Source organism: Lepus europaeus, chromosome 10 (genome assembly GCF_033115175.1).
Source record: "Lepus europaeus isolate LE1 chromosome 10, mLepTim1.pri, whole genome shotgun sequence".
Taxonomy (NCBI): Eukaryota; Metazoa; Chordata; class Mammalia; order Lagomorpha; family Leporidae; genus Lepus; species Lepus europaeus.
In genome coordinates, this window is record NC_084836.1 from 84,803,091 (window position 1) to 84,823,737 (window position 20,647).

The following is a 20,647-nucleotide window of genomic DNA, read 5'->3' on the forward strand; positions in this document are numbered from 1 at the left end:
AAAAAAAAATCTATTTTCACTTAACTTGTACATGACAGTTTAACATACCTATGCAATGAAATATTTGGCCTTGAACAGAATATGTTGGTCCAGTTTAGGGCATAGTATTTAACTGTGGAAAACAAATGGCTGGACAGTTACAATGAAGGCTCTATACTAGCAACCACCTAAAATTATCTTTTAAAATATGTACTAAATCTGTGGATTTTACATGTAGAAAAAGCTCAACTTTCTAAAGGCAAGTAGAGGCATGGGTTTATAACTCTTTGCCTGGATGGTTTTCAAACTGCTTTTTGTTTCGAAAAAAAAAAAAAGAAAAGAAATTGTAAATATGTGTATGGACACAGAAATAAAAACATAAAGCATGCAACTGAACACTGAGAACAGAGAAGCACAAGTTATCAGCACAGATTAATATGGTTTAAAGATGTTCACATATCCTTTGTTTCTCGAGAAGATCGGTCTATTCCCCTTTGTGTTTAAATTCTGATTGGGTCTGTGACTTGTTTAGACCAATGGAATGTGATGGAAGTGATGTTCTGGGACTTCCAAGCTGCCCTTAGGGGACTGGCAGCTTCTGCTTCCTCCCTCTGGAAGCCAGACACAAAAAAAAACTTAAGAAATTCAGGCCAGTTCATTGACTGGAAAGAGTCACGTGAGGAAGAGAAGGGCCATGTTAACAAGCATGGAGGGTCAGATATGCGATGAAACCTTCTTGCACTTTTCAACCCAGCCCAGGTGCCTACCGAGTGCAGCTGGGTGATAACTTCAGCCAATGCCGGAAGAAAGCAGAAGAATCTTCCAGCTGAACCCCATTTAAACTCCTGACCCACGAGCAGGCCCAAATCACTTAGCCTTGTTATACTTAAGTGCTGTGGCCCACCATCTGCTCCTACCGCAGAGCCAAGAGCCCAGAGGAAGCTTTTACCAGTAAAGCCGAAAGAAGAACTTCAAAGCAATGGGGAAGCAATTTTACCAAGCAGCTCAGAAAAATAACCCACGGAAGAGAGTTTCGGTTGGGAAAACATTTGGATTTGACCCAGTGAAGGTAAAATATTGTTTATAATAGGAAAATGAAAGAGAGAGAATGAGAGAGAGAGAGAGAGAGAGAGAGAGGTGGGGGGGAGAGAGGAGCTGAAGCTGGGGAGGGCTCCAGTCAATGAATACACAAAAATGTGCAGAATCCCCCCTCTATTTGCTTATCAAGGTGCCCTTTGATATGGGAGACACAGTGTAATTTTTAACGAGATCCTGAGGATGGGGTGGGGGGGAGGAGTCAGGAGTCGAAGGTTCTAAATGGCATCTAATTATGTGACTTTGTTTCACTTCTGGTGCTCCCTGTGGGGATGGGGTTGGCTTTTCATCTACAAGGGAGGTAGCCTTCACAGCTGTTCTGCTCCCTTAATGAGGCCAAATTGGTGCAGGAGCATACCCCCAAAGCTTCACCAATATTTCCTCCCTTCCTTGGGAGAAATCTGCCAGTGTTTCTGTCTCCCCAGACAGATCTTATAATTCAGATTTCGAATCTTATAATTCAGAAGTGTTCAGGTGACAGGCTGCCTTTAAAATGAGTCTGGTTACCACCTCTGTTACAGAGTGGAGATAGCTCTGTTATGAAGAGGGGAAGATAAGAAGAAGAGCAATTAAGTCTAGGAATGTGAGAGATTGGTTCCTGCAGTTTTAAATGCACAAAAAGGAATTTCACAGTCAGACTTCAAATCCAAGGTTCTAATATCAACAACTGGCCTGGCACTTTACCTCATCTAGTGCTCTTGGATTTTCACCCTCAGTCCCCATGCAGGCCACGCCTCTCCCTGACACAGGCAGCTGGGGTGTCCTTTTGTTGTTCTCTTGGACTCTTGGCTGCACAGTTCTCTATTTGCAGTTTTTCTGCCCTTGGGAAGCAAACTCAAGCAGCGTTTGGCATGTTTATCGTGGAATAAATGCCTTCTAGAAGAATGCTGGATTTGCCATTTGAGCAACATGCCCTCGGATGAAAAGGTTCAAGTGGATCGTTTTCATAAATTTCCAAGACACTGCATCCTCAAATCCAGCAGGGGGAACCAATGTAGAAGTCATGCTTTCAAAGCCAAGCAAATGCATTCTTGGGCAATTAGATTAGCATTCACTTCCCTTGCTTTTAGAAGGGCATTTTGGTGGCTTATAACTTTCCATCCATTGAAAATGACTCAAATGGGTGACTTCTTAGAGGAACAGTGGGTTTCCACTGGTAGGAAAAAAAGGTCACATTACACAGCTCCCTTAAGTAGCTGATAATAACAGGTTTCTTTTTATCAGCCTTATCTGTCTAGCTACCTTCACAGGAAGCACATAAACAGTAAAAAGCTTAGTAGAGTGGGGATGTAAACTTGTGGTTTTTAGAAGTGATTTTAGAAGGTTTACAAAATCATTGTGAAACAAATGATACAGAGAAATGCCAGGCTATTTTGTTAGCTTGAGACTGTTGCACAGAAGTCAAAATCTCATGGCCAATACACCTTTTGAGATCCCATGCTTACTTCAGAGAATACATTTCCATAGCATTCATCTTGACTTTTATATGACATTTAGTTTCCCATGCCAGAAAGCATAGTGACTTGAGAGAAGCCAACTGGTTATATCTTTCTCATTTGTCTAGTGTTCAAACTCTGTCTCTCACTCACCCAACTTCTATTTGTTGGACATGTACTTTATGTAACAATATCTTGTAAATTTTATGGGAACAAAATTAAGAGGCTCCTGCTACAAAGTGAATGTAATTGGAAGTAATAACATCGGTAGGACTAGGATAAGAACGTGGCTCATGTTTAACTCCACTTGGGAGAGTTTCTCAAGGACAAAATCTCAACACCCTAGCCATGAATTGCTATCCTGATGTTTTCAGTTTCTTTTGTGAACTGTACAAGAGGATGGGAAGAAAAAGGGGAAGCAAATTGGGAAACAATCTCCTACTGCCTTTTCTTTTTTTTCCCTTAATTTTTATTTATTAATTTTTATCTGAGCAGAGAATGAGGGAAGAGAACTCCCATCTGATAGTTTACTTCCCATATGCCCCTAGCAATCAAGGCTGGCTCAGGTTGAAGCCAGGAATTGAGATCTCAGTCCATATCTCTAACATACATGGCAGGGATCTGCTTAGTAGAGCTATCACCTGCTGCCTCCCAGGTGATAGGGAGCTAGGCCTGGGAATAGAGCTTAAACTAGAATCCAGACAGTGTGATATGGGATTCAGGTGTCCCAACTGGCTGAGCCAAATGTCTGTTCCCTCCCTCTAGTTTTTCTTACATAGGTTTCAAATGTTTTGGATGCAATGTATAGGCAATTTAAATACAGAGGTTTGCAGATTGGATTATTGGTTTAATTCTTCAGTCTCTTATAACAGAATCATAGATCTAGTGTCCTCTCACTGTTGACAGAAAATATTTGCATCCTATTGATGTTGGGTTTGGATTTGTGTCATTATTTGGACAATGAAATGCTAGGTGACATGATATGAGCAAAAGGTTAAAATGTGCTCTTTAAATGGATCTGTTCCTTATTCTTCTGAGATTTGCCATGGCAAGCAGATGCCCTGATAGCTGCTGCTTTAAGGAGAATGAGATATGTGGAGACGACTTGAACCCAAACTATGGTTTAGAACCATGTACAGGTAACTCACATCTTGAAATAGAACAGGGGCTGGCACTGTGGAGTAGCAGGTAAAGCTGCTGCCTGCAGTGCTGGCATCCCACGTGGTTGTTGGTTCCAGTCCTGGCTGCCTCCACTTCCAATCCAGCTCTCTGCTTATGGCCTGGGAAAGCAGTAGAAAATGGCCCAAGTCCTTAGGACCCTCTGTCTGCATGAGAGACCTGATTCCTGACTCCTGGCTTCAGATCTGCCTGGCTCTGGCCATTGCGGCCATCTGGGGAGTGAATCAGTGGATGGAAGATTTCTCTCTCTCTCTCTGTCTCTCTCTCTGCCTCTGCCTCTCTGTAACTCTGCCTTTCATATAAATAAATAAATCTTTAAAAAAAACAGGAATGGAACAGCCCAGCTGAGCCCAGCCTACCTCAGCTGAGCCACAGTCAACTTGCAGATCTGAATGAGAAAGACTGCATCTGGGGGTAACTTGTTACACAGCATTATTATGACAATAGCTGACTAATAAAGCTGATATATTTATTTATTATTTTTTAGTTCAGGAAGACTTGAAGGGTTTTTTTCTTAAGTTAGCATTCTTTTACTTATAAGGAGTTTAGTCTTTAATGTTGTATTTTCCATTACATTTTAAACTTACACATTCTACAATTCTCTAGAAGGCACTCATTTGAAGAATAAAATTATTTTATATATGATTGGACTGCTCTTAAAAACTCAGCATCCTTATAATGATGCTTATGTTTTATTTAACTACAGAGCTATGTGGGCAGCAGAATAATGCTAGTTATTGCTAGCTAGTTCATTTAGCTAATAAAACATTTACTGAATACTCCCTCTATTCCACTCAGTATAGAAGTGTTTTGGATAGATAAGCAAATTTAACTGTCATAACAATCCCATGCGGTTGATATTGTTACAGGAGATGTATGAAATAGAAGTTCTTCTCTTCCTCTAAGACAGTAATTTCAGACATGAGTCAGAGTAGCGGTAAGCAAGGTAGCCAGGTTGAATGAAGTACGGTATCCACCAGAACAAATGGGCACCTCTCCAGCTGGAGTGGAGGGAGAGCGCAGCCAGTCATTCAGGCAGAGGTAAAGCGTGGTTACAAAGTTCAATGAAAACAATACACCTGACAGGCCTGCTCAGCTAAGACCCAAGAGCTGAGAGCTAAGGGTACAACTGTGTTCAGACTGGGGTTTAGAATGGAATGGGGTCCAGTTTTTCTTGCCATTTCTCCTTCCCTCCACTGTTCTCTTCTGAACAAAGGGTTTACTAGATGTGAAATAGGTAAAATTCCTCCCAAAGTTTTATTACTGGATGTTATCAGATTGGGTATCCTCTTGGTGCTGGGCAAAGAGGATTCTTCTAGGGTGCTTTCCTTGGGGGGAACCACTGGGACCACCTATCCAATTACTGAGGTATGGGCATGATTTTGTAGTGTAAAATGCTGGACTGCATCCAAGGTGTGCTTCTGAGGCTGCTACATTCCTTTCCTTGGGTGCTTTGTTTTCCTTTGGCCTCTTCCTCACACATAGGCTCACTTCCATTTCCCACCTAACAGTATTAGTAATCCATGTTTCATGGATTGGAAAACTGGAACACAGAGATGTTAAGTAATTTACTTATGATTGTGCAACCATCAAGTGATGGTGGGGAGGGATTGGCAGTTTCAATTCTGTCAGCTGATGCCAGAGCCCACCACTGCCTCCATGGAAAAAAAAAAAAAACTAATATTTGTTATCTGGGCAAGATAGATAAATTATGGGTCCAAAAATGTGGGAAGTAACAACAAAATGAGAATTGATAAGGGTAAGGGGCTGGGAGACAGAGGGAGGTTGGATAAAGGTTCCAAAATACAGTGATGGAAGGAGCAAGTTCTGATGTTCTACAGCACAGTGCAATGATCACTGTGATTATAGATTTTATGAATCATTAGAAGAGAGGAGCTCAAAGACTCCAAAAATACATAATGACAAGGAGACGGAAATACTAAGTATCCTGATTCGATTGGTACACATTGTATACTAAAATTCAAATATCACATTGTATGTGTCCCTAGAAATAGGTACTATTATTATGTTAATAAAATAATTGGGCTGACACTGTGGAGTAGCAAGTTAAATTGCTGCTGATGATGCTGGCATCCCATACTGGAGTGCCAATTCAAGTCCTGGCTGCTCTGCTTGCCTTTCAGTTTCCTGCTAATGTACCTGGGAAGGCAGAAGATGATGGCCTACTCACTGCACCCACGTGGGAGACCTGGATGGAGTTCTTGGCCCCTGGCTTCATGCTGGGTTAGCCCTGGATTTTGCAGACATTTAGGGAGTGAACCAGGGAATGGAAGAACGCCCCTCTCTCCCATCCTGTCTTTCTCTCTGTCTCTTCTAAGCTCTGTCTTTCAAAAAAATCTTTAAAAAATAAATTAAAAAATTTTAAGGAAATGGAAAAGCTAAACCCAGATTTAATCAATACACATTGCCTAAATGTATTGAAGTATTGCATTGTACCACATACATGTACAATAACAATTTTAAAAATAAAGTTACGACAATAAGAGGAGGCAAAGCACTAAGGTATAATCTCAGACGCGCTGATTAACATGGAGCACAAAGAGTACCAATAATCAAACCCTTTAACATTTCAAATCAGGTGCATGCAATGCTACAATTGCAAACTGTTTTTTCCTACCTCTAATGACAAATGTCTTACATTGGAATGATTTTAAACAAGAAGAAGTACAAGAACTATAGAAGAATTATTTCAACCTGAACCATTCATCACGTGAATACCTGAGTGTGTATTTTCTACAAACAAGGAAACTCATCCATAAACACAAGCCAACATCTGGATCAGGAGATTACAGATTTATTTATTTATTTATTTATTTTTTTTTTTTGACAGGCAGAGTGGACAGTAGAGGGAGACAGAGAGAAAGGTCTTCTTTTTGCCATTGGTTCACCCTCCAATGGCTGCCGCGGTAGGCGCGCTGCGGCCGGCGCACCACGCTGATCCGATGGCAGGAGCCAGGTGCTTCTCCTGGTCTCCCATGGGGTGCAGGGCCCAAGGACTTGGGCCATCCTCCACTGCACTCCCTGGCCACAGCAGAGAGCTGGCCTGGAAGAGGGGCAACCGGGACAGGATCGGTGCCCCGCCCAGGACTAGAACCCGGTGTGCCGGCGCCGCAAGGCGGAGGATTAGCCTAGTGAGCCGCGGCGCCGGCCAAGATTACAGATTATATTCCTACTATTTAAATCAGACTCAAGTTTTACCCTGTCCTTCAAAGAAATCTAGAAGCATACAATGCCTTTAGTTGTGTTTCTTTTTCCTACAGTCTTGCACCAAGACGCCCACCTGACCCTGTGGAAGCTGGAGACTGTTTGTACCCATCCTGCCACACTTCCTTCACTGTGAATGCACATCTTGTTCAGCCCTACTTGGTGGCTGCAGGAAGGAGAGAAGGAAAAGCAGGAAAAGTGGAGGGAAGGTTAGTTCTGAGCCTTTAACTTTCCTTTTTCTTTTTGTCTTGCGGCATCATCAGCTGATTGCTTTATTTTAATAGTTTACTCTTAGAAAAGCTTCCAAGTTGGCTGCCTTATTGTTTTAATGAAAAGGCCCCCATGCCTCTTTCAGTGCAGATAAATTTGTCCAGTAGAGTACTCAGCACCTTAAAAGAGTAGTAGCTGCCACTCACTAGGTGCCTCCTTTCCCCCAGGCATTTAACGTGCTTCTGTGCCACACAGGTAACTACGAATCCCACAACAGTCCTACTAAGTCAGATTTTCATCTCCACTTTCATGGATGCAGAAATCAGGTCACTTTCCTGAAGTCACACAGTTAGTAGTACAGCTGGGACTTAAACCCTAGACCAGTTGACACCAATGCCTGAGGATTCTCTTTCTTGGCTTGCAGATTTCCTGTGACTTTTCCTCAGCTGCAATAACTAAATTTTAACTTCTTTGCACACAGAGAGATGCCACTTGTTGTTCCAGAAGTGCCTATAGCACCCAGCGTGGTGCCCAATATCTGTTCTGTGTTCCATAAACACTAGCTAAGGCGCCGCAGCTCAATAGGCTAATCCTCCACCTGTGGCGCCAGCACCCCAGGTTCTAGTCCCGGTTGGGGTGCCGGATTCTGTCCCGGTTGCTCCTCTTCCATTCCAGCTCTCTGCTGTGGCCCGGGAGTGCAGTGGAGGATGGCCCAATCCTTGGGCCCTGCACCCGCAAGGGAGACCAGGAGAAACACCTGGCTCCTGGCTACAGATCAGCACAGTACACCAGCCGCAGCGGCCATTGTGGGGTGAACCAACAGAAAAGGAAGACCTTTCTCTCTTTCTCTCTCTCTCTCACTGTCTACTCTGCCTGTCAAAAAACAAAAAACAAACAAAAAAAAAACCACACTTGATTGTCTCTCTAGACAGTAAATTTTATTTTTTGCTTGAACTACACATATGTCTGTTCTCTATGTAGGAAAGGTATGATGTTTACTTGAGCTTCTGCTTGAATTTCATGACATTGAATATTAGTTTAAGAACTGCGTGTCTCTTCAATCTCAAATGATGGTCCCTAAAAACTGAATGTGGTGGAGTAGAGGATGCACAAGTAGTGCTCTCTGTTGCTGGTAGAAATGGTTTCCCAATGCATCTTTCTGCTTCAGCGCTTGTCCTCAAGGCCCACGTGCCACCTAAGATGACAGTCTGATTTATGATGTAAGTACTCTTAGGGCAGTGAGCCTTCTGTGGTGGAGACACCGATTGTTTATCTGTCCTCACTCCCATCTAGTGTCATCTCTGATCACTTGACTCCAGCCATGCTGGCCACTTAATGTTCCTTAGGTAGCCTTTTATGGCCTGATCTCCCTGCCCAAAGTACTTTAGACCCAGGTTCTTGAAGTTTTTGCACAAATGTGCCCTTTCCAAAGAAATCTGTGCTGAAAATTCCATTTAAAATTGCAACATCTTTTCACTCCCATACAGTCTTTCTTATCCAGATATACTTCTTCTCTTTTTTTCAATCACCCATCATCTTTTAATACTATGAAGATATTATGCTCACATTCATGTGTACCTGTCCCACACTCAGTAGAAACTCCTCCGAGGCAAGATTGTTGCTTCCTTAACTGATGTCTCCTGAGTACTTGGAATGAGTTCATGGCAGGTGTTTAATAGACACTTAGGAATTAATGAGATATGCTCCTGCCTTATCTGGACTTGCTTGGCTAGTTCACAAATTAATCAGGAAAAATTATCTTCTATTTTAAGATCTTGGAGTTACTTATGAGATAAGTTGTCCATACATGGTATAGGGCAGACTTTTTCAAGGAAGATGGTCCAGTTCTAAGAGTCCAGGCAGCTGTTATAACTTGTCTATCACCATATTGTATCCTCAGTGCAACAGTTCACTGAGAGAAGGGATCCATTTCTCAGGCCAGTAGAGATTTTGTGTGACAACACAGTTCTCCAGAATAATGGCTCAAAGCCTTCTGGGAAAGGGGCATCTGTAGCCAGTAAGGGAAATACTAAGCAGTGATCTCTTTGCTGCCAGTACAAGTTCTACCATGAATACACTCAAATAGTATTACAACTATTCACAGAAGCGGTGTCAGACCAACAGGCTGCTCTTCAGTTATAGGGCAGAGCAGAAAACCATCTCAGCCCCATCTGTTTATGAGCATTTCTCAAAAGAGTAACTATGTAGAAGGAGAAAAGAAAAAGAAAACTGTTAGTTCCAAAAATCTGTGTCTGTTGAGGGAGACCTACGTTGTGACCTGGGTTTAAGGAGAAGTAGCAAATGAAACCATGGTATGCAATTTTGCTCTCCATAGATTTTGTATGAATGGTAAATGACATGCCAAGTGTTCAATAACGGGCTCAACAAATATCTACTTCAGGATTGCACTCCATGGCACTTCAGCATTGAAGGTACAGCCCTGGCATACCTAACTTACTGTGGCATGTCGTGGTATAAAAATAGCACAAGTCAATGTACCGGAGATCTATTTTCAATAGCAGACATACTCTCTTAATAGATTACATATGGTTCTCCCATATGGTATGCTAATACAAATACTTTTACTCTGATATGGTTAGTTTTTAATCCAAGATTTCCAAGTACTTTACAAATGCTGTTCATTAATATAGGCTTCCCTAGGGAAGTTGCAGCGCCTTGCAGAGATACAAAACACACTCTATACAATCAATAACCATTAAGGATCAGCAATAATAAGAAATATATTAATGTGTTTTTTTTAAAGAAACCAACAAATTGGAATTAAGCAACTTTCCTGAAGTCTTCCAATGACTTCATGGTGCAGCTGAGATCAGAAATCAATCATACTGACACTTAATGGTAATTCTACTACTTGATCTATGCTGGTGAATTGACTATAAATCACATCAGTTCTTAGGTATGCACATAACCTAGTGTATACCCCATAGCTGGGAAAAGTATGACCAAAGTGAGGTTCTCATAATAGCATTATGATGATTCTCTCTACATCTCTATTTAACAAACCAAAAGTTGTGTTTTTCCATTAACTTTAAGCCTTGAGGTTAAATTTCCCTCTAAAAACTACATTTTTTCTGCATTGTCATTTATATTCTCGAATCAAGATAACCAGCATGCCTACACATTTGTCTAAAACAGGCATACTTTGTGCTCTGTGCAGATGTTAAGTACAGTACTGGCAAGATAAAATGCATTTTTATTTTTTTGCTGAAGAATGGAAAGTATATAAAGATGTTCTCTAAATAGAAAAATCATCCCATGAATAAATTCAAAAGCCGTTAAATATCTTTGTCATCAATTAATGTTTGTTGGGTACCTACAGGGTTCAAGATGCTGCAGAGGGAATATATTAGACTGTTTGGAAAAGTCTTTCTCTTTAGGAGTTAACAAATACAGAGAGCCAGAAAAGGTTCATGAGCCATATCTGCTTGTGTGAGCTGAGACTGAGGGTAGGGATGATTATCCTAAGAAAAAAAATATAAAACTTGATCTTGGCCAGCGCCGTGGCTCAATAGGCTAATCCTTTGCCTGCGGCGCTGGCACACCAGGTTCTAGTCCCGCTTGGGGCGCCAGATTCTGTCCCGGTTGCCCCTCTTCCAGTCCAGTTCTCTGCTAGGGCCCAGGAGTGCAGTGGAGGATGGCCCAAGTGCTTGGGCCTTGCACCCGCAAGGGAGACCAGGAGGAAGCACCTTGCTCCTGCCTTCGGATCAGCTGCGGTGCGCCGGCTGCAGTGGCCATTGGAGGGTGAACCAACGGTAAAGGAAGACCTTTCTCTCTCTCTCTCTCAGTGTCCACTCTGCTTGTCAAAAACAAAAACAAAAACAAAAACAAAAACTTGATCTTATACATGTAGGTATGAATAAATGTTGGTCATTTGAGCTGAATGACATGAGGAATTATGTAAGTGCCTCAATTCTCCACCTGATGTTGTCCACCTGCTCTTTGTGCAGACACCATTTGAAGATATTCATGTGTGAAGGCAGTGTTCCTCTGGGGTAACTCCAACAGAGGAAGTCCGTTGCTTTCCAAATAGCCTAGCTTATTCCTTCTCCAATGTATGGCTGAATAACGTTCATGAGCATCTGAGATCGTGTGCAGCCCCATATTAAAATGGGAATTAAAAAGCTTCCTTTCATATTTTTACCATTTTCTTCGTTTAAAATGTGTGTTCTTTTCATATAGAAATACACTATGTTAAGTGGTGAAACTAAAAATTTCAAAATGTTGATTTGGAATGTGAAGTTTAGGTTGAAAACAACCCAAAGTGAGGACGTCCCATGATTCTCTATGAACTTTTCATAATGATGTGCCCTCATCTGAATGATAATCCTGTAGATGAGAAAACTCAGCAACCAACAAAGCTGGCCAGTAAGTAATAATTAAAAAAGGAGTGCTCTCCATTTGCATGTTATCACAACTTAAAATAAAATAAAATTGTAAGAATGACTTTGTTTCACCAAATGCTTACTTAATAAATTTCAACATATTATTGCCTTTACTTCACATAAATAGTAATTTGCAAGTGGAGAAACTATACACATTTAGGAAGTAGAGCAATTGCTTTGTTTGTGTGGAGTTCTAGGCTCAATGAGTTGTTTTCCTGGAATCTTATGCTTTTCTTCTAAAAGAATGACTAGGAAGCTACTCTATTAGGAATCGTAGCATATAAACTAAACTGCGCGTTGTACTGTGTTATTAAAATACAGTTTGGAGACTTTTGACTCAGTAGAGTAGGACAGGGCCTGCACATTGATATCTGTTAACGTGCTCCGTTGATATTCTTGCTGTCGTCTGAGTACCAGGCTTTGAGAAACATTGGTTAAGATAGTAGTGTATTAACTAGCAAGACTGTAAAGTATATCACTGGGGCTGGTGCTGTGGCATGATGGGTAAAGCCACCATCTGCAGTGCTGGCATCCCATATGGGCACCAGTTTGAGTCCCGGCTGCTCCGCTTCTGATCCAGCTCTCTGCTATGGCCTGGGAAAGTCATAGAAGATGGCCCAAGTCCTTGTGCCCCTGCACACACATGGGAGACTTGGAAGAAACTCCTGGCTCCTGGCTTCGGATTGGCACAGCTCGAGCCATTGTGGCCAATTGAGGAGTAAACCAGTGATTGGAAGACCTCTCTCTCTCTCTCTCTCTCTCTCTCTCTGCCTCTCCTCTCTCTCTGTATAACTCTGATTTTCAAATAAATATATAAATCTTTTAAAAAAGGTATATCATTTATTTTTATTGATTACATACAAGTAGCTATAAACAGCCCACTCTTAGATTCATTATTGCATTGCTCATTTTCTAACTTCTGAATCTCTGCAGCCACAAATTAAATAATCCCTTGAGGCTACAGCAATATTTCTTAGAAAGAAAAAAAAAGTTAGACTTTCCATAAAATCAACATAAAAATTTTATCTTTTAACTCAATTAAATTACTTTATCTTAAAATGTATTTATCATTTAATAACTTTTTTTGCAGAGGTTTCCTCTGTTTTGAGAACTGTCTTGGGAGCTGCAGACATAGGAATGAGCAAAGTGGAGGAGCTCAGTCCTCCCACCTCCCAGAAGCTTATTGGGAAGAAATATGAGCAAACACACAGCTCCAGTTAAATACAATAAACACTTTGTTGGGGGAAGCAGAGATGATTGTAGGTGCCCTTAGGGTAAGCACCCAACTCAAGTCTTGAGAGCCAGCACTGCCAAACTGAGACCTTTGTCATTGAGCAAACATCTGTTGAGCATCCAATCTCTACCAGGCTCTGTCCTTTAGGCAGTGTTCCTGATGTGTTATCTAGTACCCATTACCTACTTGTCACATGGTTATTGAGCACTTTCAAAGAGTGTGAAAAAATAAACACTTCATTAACAATTTTAATATTGATTACATGTTAAAATGATAGTATTTTGGATATACCACATGCTGTACAATACAGAGGTAATATTAATTTCATTTGTTTCTCTTTTGCAATGTGGCTCCTCAAACAATTAAAATGATTTATGTTTTAAAAATTTTTTTAAGGAATACAAAATTCATAAGTACAACTTTAGGAATATAGTTATTCTTCCCACCATACCTGCCTTCCCACCCATACTCCCACCCTTCCTCCTCCTCCCTCTCCCCTTCATAATCCCATTCTCTATTAAGATTCATTTTCAATTTTGTTTGTACACAGAAGACCAACTCTATACTAATTAAAGAGTTCAATAATTTGCACGCAAATGCACACACAGAAAAAGCTGTTTGAGAACTAGTTGTATAGTGAGCTCTCATAATACAGCTCATTGAGGGCAGAGGTTTTGCAAGGGGAGTTAGTGCACAGTGACTCCTGTTCTTTAACAATTAACACTCATATATGATGTCAGTGACCACTGGAAGCTCTTGACATAAGCTGCCTAGGCTACAAAAGCCTTTTGAGTCCACAAACTCTGTCAATATTTAGACAAGGCCATAAGCAAAGTAGAAGTTCTCTCCTCCCTTTAGAGAAAAGTACATCCTCTTTGATGGTCACTTCTTTACACTGGGGTCTCACTCACAGAGATCTTTCATGTAGAACATTTTTTGCCATAGTGTCTTGGCTTTCCATGCCTTAAATGCTCTCATGGGCTTCTCAGCCAGACCAGGAAGACTTAAGGGCTGATTCTGAGGTCAGAGTGTTACTTAAAGCAATTGTCATTCTATGAGTCTGATGTGTGGATTGCTTCCCACGTTGGAACATTCTCTCCTTTTTAATTCTATTATTATTACCAGACACTTTATCCTATTTATGTGATCATTTTAACACTTAATTCTATCTACATATTCATTTTAACACTTAATATGATCATTTTAACAATTAAGATGTCATTTTTATCATCAAGCTTGATGGGATGTGGTGACCCACGACAAGTTTTTAAACTCTACTATTAGAAGTATGTAGGAATGTCTGCAGAACTATACAGATTTACAGTTACAAACTTCTTCCTCCCTCTCTTATTATCATGCTTATTTTTTACTGAAATCCATCCTCAATTGAGTATATACATATGATTAACTCTATGTTAAATAAAGAGTTCAACAAATAGTTTGAAGAGAACAAAACAAACAAACAAAAAAAACCCAAAAAACTGAAACTGTTCTTCAATAGTCAAGACAAGAGCAGCTCCAACCATCCCTTCTCAAAGTGTCAATTTCACCTCTATAGATTTTATTTTAAGTGCTCTAATAGTTCTTACAGATCAGGGAGAATATATTATACTTGTCCCTTTGGGACTGGCTTATTTCACTAAATATAATGTTCAGATTCATCCATTTTGTTGCAAATGACTGGATTTCATTCATTTTCCCTGCTATGTAGTATTCCATAGCATATATCCCATAATTTCTTTATCCAGCCTTCAGGTGATGGGCATTTAGGTTGATTTCATGTCTTAGCTATTGTGAACTGAGCTGCAATAAACACATAGGTGCAGATAGCTCTTTTATTTAATGATTTCATTTCCCTTGGGTAAATTCCCAGGAGACAGATGGCTGGATAAATTTGTAGGTCTATATTCAGAGTTTTGAGGTATCTCCATACTGTCTTGGCTTTACAGTTTTCATTCACACCAACAATGGATTAGGGTACATTTTCTCCCACATCCTTGCCAGCATTTGTTGCTTGTTGATTTCTGTATGAGAGCCATTGTAACTGGGGTGAGATGAAACCTCATTGTGGTTTTGATTTACATTTCCCTGCTGGCTAGTGATCCTGAGCATTTTTTAATGTGTCTGTTGGCTATTTGGATTTCTTCTTTTGAAAAATGTCTATTTAGGTCCTTGGCCCATCTCTTAACCAGGCCATTTGTTTTGTTGTTGTGGAGTTTCTTGATATCTTTGTAGACTCTGGTTATTAATCCTTTATCAGTTGCATAGTTTGCAAATAGTTTCTCCCATTCTGCCTCTTCACTTTCCTGACTGCTTCTTTTGCTGTACAGAAGCTTCTCAATTTGAAGTAATCCCAATTGTTAATTTTGGCTTTGACTGCCTGTACCTCTGGGATCTTTCTCAAAAACTCTTTGCATGTGCCAATGTCTTGCACGGTTTCACCAATGTTCTCAATTACTTTGATGGTGTCAGGTTGTAGATTTAGATCTTTAATCAATGTTAAGTGGATTTTTGTCTAAGGTATAAGGTGGAGGCCTTGCTTCATACTTCTGCATGTGGAAATCCAGTTTTCCCAGCACCATTTGTTGAAGAGACTGTCCTTGCTCCATGGTTTGGTTTTAGCTCCTATATCAGATATAAGTTGGCTGTAGATGTTTGCGTTGATTTCTGGTGTTTCTATTCTATTCCATTGCTGTATCTGTTTATGTACCAGTACCAGGCTGTTTTGATTATAACTGCCATGTGTTATGTCTTGAAATCTGGTATTGTGATGCCTCCGGCTTTGTTTTTGTTGTATATAATTGCTTTAGCTATTTGAGGTCTTTTGCACCTCCATGTGAATTTCAAAATCATTTTTTCTAGATCTGAGAAGAATTACTTTGGCATTTTGATTGGTGTCACATTGAATCTGTAAATTGCTTTTGGAAGAATGTACATTTTGATGATATTGATTCTTCAAATCCATGAACATAGATGATTTTTCCAATTTTTTTGTATCTTCTTCTATTTCTTTCTTTAAAGTTTTGTAATTCTCATCGTAGAGATCTTTGACATCCTTGGCTAAATTTATTCTGAGGTATCTGATTTTTTTAGCTATTGTGAATGGGATTGATCTTAGAAGCTCAATCTCAGCCTTGACTTGTCTGTGTATACAAAGGCTGTTGATTTTTGTGTATTGACTTTATATCCTGCTACTTTACCAAATTCTTCTTTGAGTTCCAAAAGTCTCTTTGCAGAGTCTTTTAGATCCCCCATATATGGAATCCTGTCATCTGCAAATAGGGATAATTTGACTTCCTCCTTCCTAATTTGTATCCTTTTGATTTCTATTTCTTGCCTAATGGCTCTGTCTAAAATGTCCAGAACTGTTCTGAACTGCAATGGTGAGAGTGAGCATCCTTTGTCTGGTTCTGGATCTCAGTAGGAATGTTTCCAACTATTCTCCATTCAATAGGACACTGGTTGCGGGTTTTTCATAAATTGCTTTGGTTGTGTTAAGGAATGTTCTATCTATACCTCATTTGCTTAAAGTTTTCCTCATGAAAGGTTGTTGTATTTTATCAAATTCTTTCTCTGCATCTATTGAAATAATCATAAGTTTTTTGTTCTACAGTTTGTTAATGTGATGTATCACATTGATTGATTTGTGAATGTTAAATCATCCCTGTATACCAGGGTAATCCCACTTGTTCTGGATGGATGATCTTTCTGATGTGTTGTTTGATTTGATTAGCTAGAATTTTGTTGAAGATTTTTGCATCTATTTTTATCAGGGAAAGTAGTCTGTAATTCTCTTTTCCTGTTGCATCTTTTTCAGGTTCAGGAATTAAGGTGGTGTTGGTTTCATAGAATTTGGAAGGATTCTCTCCCTTTCAATTGTTTTAAATAACCTTAGCAGAATTGGAGTTAGTTCTTCTTTAAATGTCTCATAGAATTCAGCAGTGAAGCCATCCAGTCCTGAGCTTTTTTTTTTTGTTGGGAGGGCCCTTATTACTGATTCAATTTCTGTCTTGGTTATGAGTCTGTTTAGGTTTTCTACATCTTCATGGCTCAATGTAGGTAAGTTGTTTGTGTCCAGGAATCTATCCATTTCTTCTAGATTTCTGAGTTTGTTGGCCTAAAACTCTTTTTAGTAATTTCTGATGATTCTTTCTATTTCTGTGGTGTCTGTTGTTACATTTCCTTTTTCATCTCTAATTTTATTGACTTGGGTTTTCCCTATCCTTTTTTTTTTTTTTTTTTTTTTTTAGTTAGGCCAATGGTTGTCAATTTTGTTTATTTTTTCAAAAACCCAGCTCTTCATTTTGCTTATCTTTTTTTTTGATTCATTTTTGTTGATTTCTTCTCTAATTTTCATTATTTCTTTTCTACTACTAATTTTACATTTGGTTTGCTGTTGTTTTTCTAGATTCTTGAGATGCATTGAAAGCTCACTTACTGGTGCCTTTCTAATTTCTTGATGTAGGCACCAATTGCTATACCTTTCCTCTTAACACTGTTTTTGTTGTATCCCATAAGTTTTATGTTGTGTTGTCATCTTCATTTGTTTCCAGAAATTATTTGATTTCTTCTATGATCCACTGTTCTTTCAGGAGCATGTTGTTCAGTCTCCATGTGTTTGCATATGCTCTAGAGATTCCTGAATTGCTTATTTCCAACTTCTTTCCACTGTGGTCTGAGAAGATGCATGGTACAATTTCCATTTTTTAAAATTTGCTGAGACTTGCTTTATGGCCCAGCATGTGGTCAATCCTAGAGAAAGTTCCATGCACTGCTGAGAAGAATGTGTATTTTGCAACTCTAGGATGTAAAGTTCTGTAGATATCTGTTAGATCCGTTTGGTCTATAGCGTCAATTAAATCTGCTGTTTCCTTGTTGATATTCTGTCTGGTTGATCTATCTATTGCTGAAAGTGGGGTATTGAAATCCTCCAATACTATTGTATTGGAGTCTATATCTCCCTTTAGATCCCTTAACATTTCTTCTAAATAGCCAGATGCCCTGTAATTAGGTGCATATACATTTATAATAGTTACATCTTCCTGTTGAATTGATCCCTTAATTATTACATAATAGTGCCCTTCTTTGTCTCTTTTAACAGTTTTTGTGTTAAAGTCTATTTTGTCTGATATTAAGATGGCTACACCAGCTCTTTTTGGTTTCTGTTGGCATGAAATATCTTTTTCCATCTTTTCACTTTCAGTCTGTGTGCATCTTTCTTGTAGGCAGCAAATAGATGGATTTTGTTTTTGAATCCATTCAGCCAGTCTGTGTCTTAACTGGAGAGTTGAAACCATTTACATTTCTGGTAACTATTGATTAGGAAACACTTGGCCCTGCCATTTTTCCAAAAATATTCCTACTTTTTACTTTGAATTTCCATTGACCTTTTACTGAGAGATTTTTTTTCCTTTATCTTCTTTCACAGTGATGACCATGTTTCTGTGTTTCTGTGCACAGCACATCCTTAAGCATCTTTTGGAGGCTGGGCAATTGGTGACAAATTCTTTCAAGTTTGTTTGTTATGGAAAGTCTTTATTTCACCTTCGTTCATAAATAAGAGCTTTGAAGGGTATAGTATTCTGGGTTGACAGTTTTTTTCTCTTAAGACTTGGAATATATCTTACCATTCTCTCCTAGCCTGCAGGGTTTCTGATGAAAAGTCTACTGTGAGTCTAATTGGAGATCCTCTAAAGGTAATTTGGTGTTTCTCCTGTACACATTTTAGAATCTTTTCCTTATGTTTTACTGTGGTGAGTTTGATTACAACGTGTCATGGTGAAGATCTTTCCTGGTCTTTTCTATTAGGAGTTATATGTGCTTCCTGCACTTGCATGTCCCTTTCTCTCTCAAAATTTAGGAAGTTTTCTGTTATTATTTCATTAAAAAGTCTGTATAATTCTTTCTCTCTTTACATGCCTTCAGGAACTCCTAGAACCCGTATGTTGGTCATTTTAGTATCCTGTAGATTCCCTACAGTGTTTTTTAGTTTCCTAATTTCCTCTTCTTGTTATTGGTTTGACTGTATAATTTCCTGTGCTTTGTCTTCTAAGTTGGATATTCTTTCTTCTGCTTTACCGATTCTGTTGTTAAGGCTTTCCATTGCATTTTTATTTGTTCTATTGAATTCTTCATTTCATTTTATTTTCCCTTTAAGATCTCAATTTCATGGGAGAAATTTTCTTTCATGTCCTGTATGGATTTCAGAAGTTCGCGCATTTGCTTCTTATTACTTCTATGTAATCTTATGATCACTTTTTTGAATTCAATTTCTTGCATTTCTTCAATCTCATCATATTCACAACCTAGTATTGAAGTGTTATGTTGTTTTGGGGGCATCATGTTTTCTTCCTTATTCTTGTTTCTTGAATTGGTACATTTGTTATCTGCATTTGTGGAGATACTCATTTGTTTTTTTTTTTTTTTTCCCTGTGCTGGCTCTCTTATATTTGTACTATGCCTTTTACTTTCCAATGCTGGTGCATAGGCTCCTGGCTGCTGGAGTCCCGAGTTGTGGGCATCCACATCCTCCATGTAGGTCTACCATGTCCCTCTAATTTGCATAGAGTTTCCTCTGCCATTTTCTCCCTAACTCTTCCTTGAGACTGCACTCTTTCCCTTTGTTTATACTATGTTCTCCTAAACTAGAGCAGCAGTTTCCCTCCCTACTCCGCCATCTTTGAACTCCCTCCTGATGTATATTTTTTGACAGTTATATTATGATTAGACAGCACTGCTCTGGAAATATCTGGTGAAGAAAGGAGTCATGGAAAGCAGAGTGCAGTGGGGTACATGGATATTGTTTCCAAAGCTGTCAAACCTCCATCTGTTGAACCTTAACACTCACCTCTGACATGTGTGTGCCACTGGATTTTCCTTGTGAACATGCTGCCCAAGTGCTTTTTCAAGATGTTGTTCTTGCCAGTACTGAAATGCTGGGGATTAAATACCCCAGAAGCAGCCCTCAATCAATGATGGGTAGGATTGACTGATTAATGCCCATACCCTGGCTTTCTTGTCCATTAAAGGGGACAACTCCGAGGCACATCCACGTGGTCTCCCATTGTTTCTCTACAGGACTGAATCCCACCTGCCCACAGGACAATCTATGTGTTCACATGCACTTATGTTTTTTTTTTTTCCTTCTCTTTCAGCCTCACTTCACTACTTCCCAGTGGGTATATCCTGGGATCATTCCTCACAATAACTCCTACTATGAGTTGAATTATTGTCTTAGGGTGTATTTCTGGGAAACCTCATATAAGAATTTTTTTTTTTTGACAGGCAGAGTGGACAGTGAGAGAGAGACAGGGAGAAAGGTCTTCCTTTGCCGTTGGTTCACCCTCCAATGGCCACCGCGGTAGCGCGCTGTGGCCGGCGCACCGCGCTGATCCGATGGCAGGAGCCAGGTGCTTCTCCTGGTCTCCCATGGAGTGCAGGGCCCAAGCACTTGGGCCATCCTCCACTGCACTCCCTGGCCACGGTAGAGAGCTGGCCTGGAAGAGGGGCAACCGGGACAGGATCGGTGCCCCGACCGGGACTAGAATCATATAAGAAATTTTAAGCCCCCAAATTTACAAATATATTATCTCCAATCATAATAAATGTGAATGAAAGGTAATGTAGGTTGGTGAAGATGGCTTCTAACAAGGTCATCAGAGGGGCCTCCCTGTAGTAGTGCCATTTGAGCTAACAAGTCAAAGGCATTTGCCAAGTGAAATTAATCAATTGGACTTAACAAAGTAAAAGGGGAAAGATGGGTAAGTATTCCAGGTGGAGTGATAAACATGTTGAGTTGTGCTGAGGTGGGAAAGACCTTAGTATCTTTGAAGACTTAGGAGGGGCCAGTGGGATTGAGTGCAAATGGGTTATGCTACAGTGAGAAA

The 20,647-nt window shown here is 39.8% G+C and overlaps 1 protein-coding gene across 1 annotated transcript in view; it reads right to left on the reverse strand.

Moving 5' to 3' along the window:
• Positions 1-20,647, reverse strand: part of LOC133767827 (ADP-ribose glycohydrolase MACROD2-like) — an 874,013-nt gene that overhangs the window by 122,079 nt on the left and 731,287 nt on the right. The window lies entirely within an intron of this gene.